Here is an 8,984-nt window from a genome sequence, read left to right as displayed (position 1 = left end):
ATAGGATGCCTTGTTTTACATCCAGATACATCAGTAATAGTTAATTTTGTCTTAAAAAGGATGAATTTAAGGTTATGTTTAGAGTCTGCATTTTTTACCAGAGGTGCTCTTTGTAAATAGGCATTTTTATGCTGTTGTGAGCTCATATTTGACATAATTTTCAAGTTATTTCAAGTTGTTCTCCAATGCAGACACGTGTTCGGTGTAAGTGCTGTAGTCTGTGTAAAATGGTGGAGGTGAAACCCAAAATGCTCTAATCTGTCAGCAAATAGTGGTAGCAGGAAAGTGAATACTCATGGCTTGAACAAATGAGCAAGTTTTTACCTCAAATGGACTGAGCCTGAAAGCAAGTGTGATTTCCTGAAGAGAACTCCCTTTTTAGTTGCACAAGCTTTGGATGGACACAGTTAGTGGAGAAGGCCAGAGCTGGATGCTATGTTGTTTTGCTGTTGGCCTTTCCCTTGCCAAAGCTTTGGATATAGCCCATGCTGACTGGGTGGGGCTGTACATGGGGATGGGCTGGGAATGGCGCCTAATGGCGTGTGTTCCGTAGTGTGAACGCAGAAATGTTCTTGGCAGGCAGGTGGTACTGGACATGTCTGATGATGAGGCGGGGTTTGATACTCCACCTACTGAGCACATTAATGGATTCCCTAATTCAGCCTTTTGTGCTTTACACATTTTAGTGTCTCCTGTGAAATATTAAGATTTTTTTCTAGGCAGAAATCCCAGAGCTATCCTTGCCGCACTGAAAAATGAAAACGGACCATTCAGTCTTGGATCCCTGCAGAAACTTACAGAAGACTTTTCGTGTAATGAAATACCTACTTACCATACTGCAACAAAACTGTGCTCAACAGTAATAACCAAATCCATGGGAATGAATGAATGCCACAATGCCGATTTTCAAAAGTAGAAATTACATAATGAATCTTGACATTGACTTAACATAAAGGGACTGCCATAGCTCTTTGAATCCTAAAATAAGATTAAATGAAGGTGTCATATCACTTTCTCTGCCAAAGGTTTGTTTTGGCCATCAGAAGACAGCAGTGCACAACCACTACATTTTTTTCCTTTAACATTACTCGCCTCTGAGACTTTCCTTCATGTGGGAAAGGTATGTGTGTCTAAGTGATATGAAGCTGTATTTTCTCTCAGTCCCAAAGTACAGAGGTTTCTGAAGTACTGAAACAGTACGGAAGTGCTGAAACAGCATAGGTGTTTCTGAAGAGGTTTCAGAGATCTCATCCCTATCTTTGCTCTAGCTGCAGTTCTCTTGTAGTGCTATTGAACTGTTCCAATAGCCTTAATATGATCAGATATGACTGTGAGGAATAAATGCTGATCTGCATAATGAGCTAAGTGTCTAAAATATAAATAAGTGTGGTTAGTGAAGCTTTGCCTATATTAATATGCTTGTTCACTTTACCTGTGCTTAACGCAGTAGGGCATTCTGCATATCTGTTCAGTAAAGGCATTTGCATCTTTTCAATTACTTTGCTTAAATGTAAACTATTGGTGTCAAATGTTGCCCATCTTTTGAATAATCAAAAGGTAAAAGTTATCATTTAAAGTATAAATTAAAAGATCATTAAGGCTTGGGAGTACAGTACTTCAAAGTTAGGGGAGTCAGAACTGAGGCTTGACATGCAATTAATTCACCCTCCCCTCACTCCCCACTTTTCTGTATATTCATTACAACACTAATCTTAATTATACAGTCACATTTATGTGTGTGCACCCATTCATACACACATTTACATCTGGCTCCTAGCCAGTAATTCCCATTGCTTCCAACTTGCCTTTACACCCACCTTGCTCTATGTCCCTCTGCATTGGTGTGGGGTAACCTCATCCTTGCCATGCAACAGGCTTAGTGCAGAGCAGCACTAAGGAGGCCCCTGAGAGACCAAGGCAGCTCAGCTGAGCCCCTGTGACATTGCACCGGCCCCTACAGTACAGAGCAGGGTAGTAGGTGACCAAGTGCAGCCCCTTACCCTCAGAGGGGTGGTGTGTCCTGCCCAGGAGGGGAACTGCCAAACTGTGGTGAGCCCCTGCTGCTGCTGTGCTGAATGAAATGCTCAGAGGCCATGATTTGGTCAAGTTTATATGAATCCTCATAGGAATAAGAGTCACAAATTACACTCCTGCCTAAAATTTTGAAACCCTGATCCACAGTGTACAGCCAGGAGAGTTTCTTAATTGAAGCTAATATAAAAATACTTAAACTGGTTATTATGGTTTGAGACAAAATGACGGTGGGGAACCTAAATGGGTTTTTAATCACAGTATATGCAATGCAAAACAAAAAGTCAGTTAAAGTTCACAGACTCATGCTATGCTAACTAGGCCTACCAGGGCAAGGAAAAACGAGTTTTCCTCAACCTCATTCTCAGAAAGGGCTGAACCGTTTTTGCTACAACTTTTTTTTTTTCTTCGATATTTCTCTTTATTTGTTTTCCATTCTAGAGTGTGTGCTCTAGTCATTCTCCTACCTGTGGTTAGTGTTACTCAAAGAAGACACACTGTAACTGAAACTCTGAGTTCCCTCCAGCTAGTCCAGTACCACCTCAGTTGTCTGAGAATCCTGAAAATAGCTAAAAATAAACATGTTTTTCAAAGTGGACAAGGCTGCCTTTCTAAAAGCAGAACAAAAAAATCTTAGCTAAGAGGAGTCTGGGTTTTCATCAGAACCATGCACATGACCAGCTACACTGAAATGTAGTGATAAGGTATGTAAATATTTTTCTACTGAAGAACATTCACCAGGTACATTTTTGGCTGAATATCAGCAATTTTGTGGTGGGGGATGATTGTGCAAGGCATATGAGATGCAAATTGTTCAGTCTTCCCTGTGTGTAGAAGAAACATGTGACTGAATTGTCATGTCTGGAGTAAGAGTTCTGATTTTTTTTCAAATCTTTAAGTAGTAACTTGCTCGAGCCTAAAATAATCAGGACTCAGACTATTCATATTTTGTAATATTTTTAGCAGCCAATAAGTAATCAGTATGTCTTTTTTCACACTTTTCAACCTTGATGAACAATTCTGAAAAATAAAGCTGTGTCATAGACTACATCAGTCCCAATGAAAATGCAGCAGTTGTGCAGCCCTGAAAGCTGTGGATTCCCTGGTACTCGAACCATGGTGGGAGGACAGACATTCACAGGATGTCCTGGAGCCTACAATTTTTTCAGTCAGACTTTCTAAGTCCTCCTGAAGAAGATGGCTTCGACACAAGTTGACCAAGCATGTTGTCCAATCAGCATGGACAGCTGTGGCTTTAAACAATGACAGCCATTGTTAGGTCAATTTTAAAGTAGGTCCTTAAAGTTAATGTGATTATGCAAATGTTGCCCTAACTACCATGGCTGTCTTATATCCTTCACAAATGAGTGCATTGTCACTTTTCATTATGTGCATACAGCCCTGGTGGTTTGGTGGTATCATTGTATCTCTTGGAAATGGACCATGTAAAGGCCATTCACTGTTGGCACTGCATTGTGCTTTTCCCCAAGCAGACCAACCTTGACCCACAAATGAGGGTGGTAGAGATTTTCAGGCTGAAACCTGTGTGTGTTATTCACATGATTACTCCCATTGACTTGGCTGGAAACTCTTGCAGCAGGCATGGAAGAATTAGGTTAAAATAAGGTTCTGAAATTAAGTCCAGTCCACTCTAAACCATGATGTATCTGAACTAACCTCTGACAACTTTCTATGATAAAAGGTTTTCTGTTAAATCACTTGCAGCATAAATTGAAAAATTAACACGTTATTCATTGGGAAAAAAACCTCCAACCTGTCAGACAACTTCTGTGTATGTTTTTTTTCCATGGTGTCTTTATGATTACTATTACTAATTTTATTTTAATAATGAAATACCCTTTTACGGAAATCTGTGATCACAAACAGGGAAGCTGAGAAATCTCAGGATCTGCGTGTTCTGGAAGGTGGCGGATTTCAGACGACTCATCAGTTGGGGGACATGACTGATTTCAGACTCTTGGTTGCTTTGCTTTCAATGAAAACCAGTGACTTGCAGTTTCAGTTCTCATCACAGAAGATGTTCTCACAGCAATCTCTTGTTTGGATGGTTTTCTCTTTTTCTGAGTGCGAGTCTGGTGTTTGTCTGAGTTCTGTCCTTCGCAACTTTTTGTTCTGGTGGACAAGAGTCTCCATAATGCAAGCACATGACACACAGCCTGTGATAGATTCAGATTGCTGGTTGGGATTTGGGCCTGCTCTGTAAAATAACCTTCCTTTATTTCTAACAGAATAAATAATATGTACATAATATATATAACCAAGAGAGATTTGCATGCGCTTACTTAAGTAAATGTAAGGGAAAATCATCACCTCCCAGGGAAGTCCTCTGCTGACTTGCAGCAGCTCTGTTATGAACACAAACTTCCTCAGGAGATTCAAGTTCTTGGAAACTGCAAGGGCAGCACACTCTGTTGCTTGGTTGTGTTATTCTACATGCATCTTCTCAAAACATCCTCATCGCTGCAACACCTGAACACTGCTGCAGAACGAGGGTGTCCTTGGCCAGCCTGTGTGTACAGTCAAGAGAAATCTTGTCTGTCCAAACCTACACTCGTAGCATCTGGGCTCTCCTTCTTTCACAGAGCCTGGTTCTACTGGAAAGGTTGGATTAGGGTGTGGAAACCTGCTTTGGTACAGCAAGGCTGAAGCTGCAGCACCCTCAGCATTGTCTTCAAGAGAGTACAGGGCCGCCTTTGGAACACTAAGCCTTCTGGAAAACTTCCTGTGCTCTACAACAAAGTGGATTTCTGTTATTGGAAATCCTTTGGAAGAAGTTAGTTATGGGTGTTAAAGAGGAAAAAAGAGCTTTTATCACTGATAGGAAGGCAAACCAAGGTATCAAATAAATTTCCACATTCACTCTGTTCAAGCTGTCACATAAAAACTAAGTTGCTCCATTGATCAACTGCCAGACAGGATGTAGCAAGTAGTTTTTGGATGTCAGACAGACAGCACAGCAAAACTTGGAAGTGACAACAAGGAGGGGGGACTGCTGGCATAATCCAGCATCTTATTTTAATCATCATCCTTGCTGCTTTGTGATGCCTGTGGCAAAATTGTGGTGCAGATGTGTGCCGGGTTCAGTCCTCCCCGGTCATGCTGGGTCTGGCTCTGAGATTCCAACAGTAGCTACTCCAGCTGGCTGCAATGAAGGCTTGTACTAGAAAGCCCTGGGTCTCAGAGCAGTGATGGAGGAGTGTCTATCACATCGGTTCTGTAGCTTATCACCATACAAACTTCATTTGTAATTCGTATTTGTTACGGGTTTTCTGTTAAAGGATGTGGCCACAAATCAGAGGTTGGCAAGGAAAGGATTATTCTAACCTCTTTGATTAAAGAAAGTTAAGGCTGTTCCTGTGTTGTTGATAACTCAGGAGGGGAGCCTGTGAATTGCTGCTCCTGGACTGCCACTGTGGGACCTTCATGGGGCAGCAAGAGAACCCATCCCCTTCCTGGACAGGTGGGCAGCTGCTGAGAGGGTGCCAAAGCTGGGTGTAACATGGCCTGTCTCGCCTATTCCTGGTGGACCTTCCAGCCAGGGGCAAATCAGCCTCCAGAAAGGCTTTTGTGTACCTCCCTGACTGGAGTATGTTACTTGAGATACAACCAGAGCTTGCTTTTCAGTGAAGATGATCCCGAACCTGGGGACATCAAGAACACCACTGTGAGTGTGTGAGACCTCTGGTGAGTGGGAGTGGCAGGAACACATCTGCCATAGGCAGGGAAATGATCCATGTCCTTAGTCCTGGCCAAGTGTGGGCTTGGGTTCGCTGCTGTTATGGAGACCAGTGACTTTTATCAATCCATTTGCAGCAGTGTTTGGGCCTGACCCTGCTTTGGGGAAACAGAGATGAAATAAGTAGGGGTGCAGAGGGGATGGCCAGTATGAGCAGAGCAGAAAAGAAAAGCAAAGTATAATCTCTTTTCTTTATTATTTCACTGGAAGTTATTTTAGGCCTTTGACTGCAGCTGTTTCTCAGTTTATTTCTTTGGTGCAGGAAGGCTTAGCTGGGCAGGTAGGAGCTCTAACCTCTTGCAGATTTCCATTTTCCTGCCGGCAGCACAGGCTAGCAGTACCTTTATCTGCACAGGAAGGCTGAGCCAGCACCTCAGAGGTCTCTGCCTTGAGCTGCTAGGAACACAGATATCAAAAACCCATCACTGAAATAATGATAGCCTCCCTGCACCTTCAGATAACTCCTGTGCTGATGTACGCTGATGAGAGAGTTAATGAAACATGAGAGAGGTGGCGGGCAGGAAAGCACACCTGCAGGCACCCCTTCAAGGCTCTCTGGGGGCTGACTGTATCGGGAGGGCCACAGCAGGCTTGCAGCTGGGCTGGCAGGAACTGGGAGATGCAGAGGTGGTCTCTATGGTTAGTATAGAAACCTGTCTGGGGACAGCTTCCTGAAACTTTCTTCTTTGTCTTCTTCGCTTCTCTGACAGATGTGTGCACAGAGCGCATCTTGGAGCTGTCGTGATGAGTAGTGATTTAATCAAGCAGTAGAAGTTGTTTTCCCCATGAAACAAAATTTCCTAATTTCCTTGGCTGTGAGTTGAGCTAGGCTGTAAGTGTGGATCTGCGTGGTCTGAGAAGTGGAGGCTGTTTTACAAAACAATTAAAAAGTCAGCAATTATTCTGATACCCAAATGGATTGGAAAAATGCCTTCTAGAAATGTCATGTATCAAGAGGGATTGTAAAAAACAAAAACAAGCTCAACAACCTGATCACCGATAATTTATGGAAAAATAACAGCAGAGCGAATACATTTTGCAGCCCTTAACAATGAGCTGTGTAACCAATGCCAGCTTGCAAACACAGCTGAAGGCAGAATTTGGACCTCTCTGGTCTACCTTCATTATTTCACTTCCATCAGTCACTGAGAGCAAAAAAGTCACAAACAAGTTTATGCTGGTAGCAGGGTCTTCAGTGAAAACTGCTGAGACATCAAAGTCAAGTTCAAAGAAGAGAGGCAAACAAAGGGAACAAGTGCATTTGGTCAGGAAACATGACTTCCTTTTGAATTAAGACATTAGACTGGAGACTGAAAGATGTGACCAGGGTCTTTCCCTGGCCACCCACGTAGAACTCCACCATTGCTCCTGAGCAACATCTGGGCTCTTGACTGACTCCACCCATGCTAGGAAACAAGGACACAGGCAAAATGCAGACCAGTGCCTCAAAACCATTCTCTCCCAAACTGAAATATTTTTAACATGCTCCTTAAACACAAAACAAATCAACAACCAACAAAAAAACCCCAAACCCCAACATATTTTAAATAGATTTCTAGGAACAAGCCTTTTGTTCTGTGCTTTGCCATCACACCTGTGTCCGATCAGGAATGAGGTAAAAATACAATTAAATGTGGCAGGAGTAAGAAGAGGTGATGATTATGATGTTCCAGTCACAATCTTACAGAAACATCCTTTGCTTATGTGCCTGCCTGTGTGGGCTTGAGGGAGGGCTGATTGCCATTGACTTAGCTGGCACAGATAAGGATCAAGATTACAAATATGGAAAAAAACCTTCTGGCTTTTTTGAAGGATCACTCTCATGCTACAGAATATTCAGTGCTGTGCTTGCTCTCTGCTTTACCCTCAGCAGATTTATTTTGGCTCCTAACTACAGTCTGGCTCTTTCATTCAAGCTCTAATATTTTTTTCCCAAACCAATTCAAGCTCTGGCCCTTTTTCAGTTCAGGCTTATAGCTGTCACATGGACCTGTGGGAGTTGAATCCCCAGGATTCCCGGCACAGAAAGCTGAAGAATGACAGGGAACTAGCTGGGAAACACCTCACACTCTGGTTTTTTCCTTTATTTTTTGCCCTGGCTCCTTTGCCCCTTCATTTTTAATTAGTGGCATATGCTGAAATGATAATTTAAATTCTTTTCAGAAATCAAAAGAATTCCCACTGACAACATTATTAAGTTACAATTACAGAGAAGAAAAAGGTTAATAGGATTTAGAGCCAAATATCTACTCTCCATTAAAAGAGAACTTGACTGAACTTGCTTTCCTTTCATTTTGGTAGGTTACTCTAGGTTTAAATGGATCCAGGATGGCCATACAGCTGTGCAAAGGGCCACTGCTAGGTCAGGTTGCTGTCATCAAGACCATTTACACAGACCTATCTCAGGACAGCTCTTGCCTGACCAGCTCAAGACGGAATTTACCAGAGAGGTGGGACTCCTCTTGGACCTCTGAAAGGTGTGTATTTCAGACAGTGAGCAGAGCACGGTCACATGGGGATATTTGCGTGAGAAAGACGTGTAGGAGGTGGCACTTTGCTGTAAAGGAAATGTAGACACTATTGGTGGAGGGAAAATAATCAGCTTCCTGGGTCTAGCATCCAAAGAAAGCCTCTTCCTTTGCCCATGCTGGGCACCACATGTGTGTAGAAACATATGCAAATCTGCCTGAATCTACTGAGTGTTTTGCATTTTCAGTGAAACGAGAAAGGGGGAAAAGAAACATTTTCCTCTGTATTAGCTCTAAGAGTGTCCATCAAGAAGACAATTATTGTAAGAGTTTTACATCTTTAAAATGGATTTTAAAGCAACTGAGGGGTGTAGGGGAAAAAAAGCCTACTCCTCTTGCTGGGCACCTGCAGGCTGAGCTTCCATGGTTCCCAGCACTGGGATAATGGTCCGTTTAAACTCAGCCAGGATTGGTGCAGTTACCGCTGGAGCTGTACAAGGCAGGAGCTTTGCCTTGAGGTCTGGTTGTAAGCTTGGCGTTCCTTTTTTTTTCTTTTAAAGCTGTAACACGTTGCCTAAGCTGTGTGGCATGCCTCAAGGCAGGCCTTTCCCTCTTCCCACGTTGCACACCACCGAGTCCTGCAGGGCGCTCTCATCCTGCACAAGTGTTTTTATGGTGTGAGCCCACAGCTACGGCACAGGCAAGGGCTCCCGCAGACTTCCCCTTCT

The sequence above is a fragment of the Corvus brachyrhynchos genome, unplaced genomic scaffold, assembly GCF_000691975.1.
Source record: "Corvus brachyrhynchos isolate BGI_N302 unplaced genomic scaffold, ASM69197v1 scaffold14, whole genome shotgun sequence".
Lineage (NCBI taxonomy): Eukaryota > Metazoa > Chordata > Aves > Passeriformes > Corvidae > Corvus > Corvus brachyrhynchos.
This window is presented reverse-complemented; position numbering follows the sequence as displayed.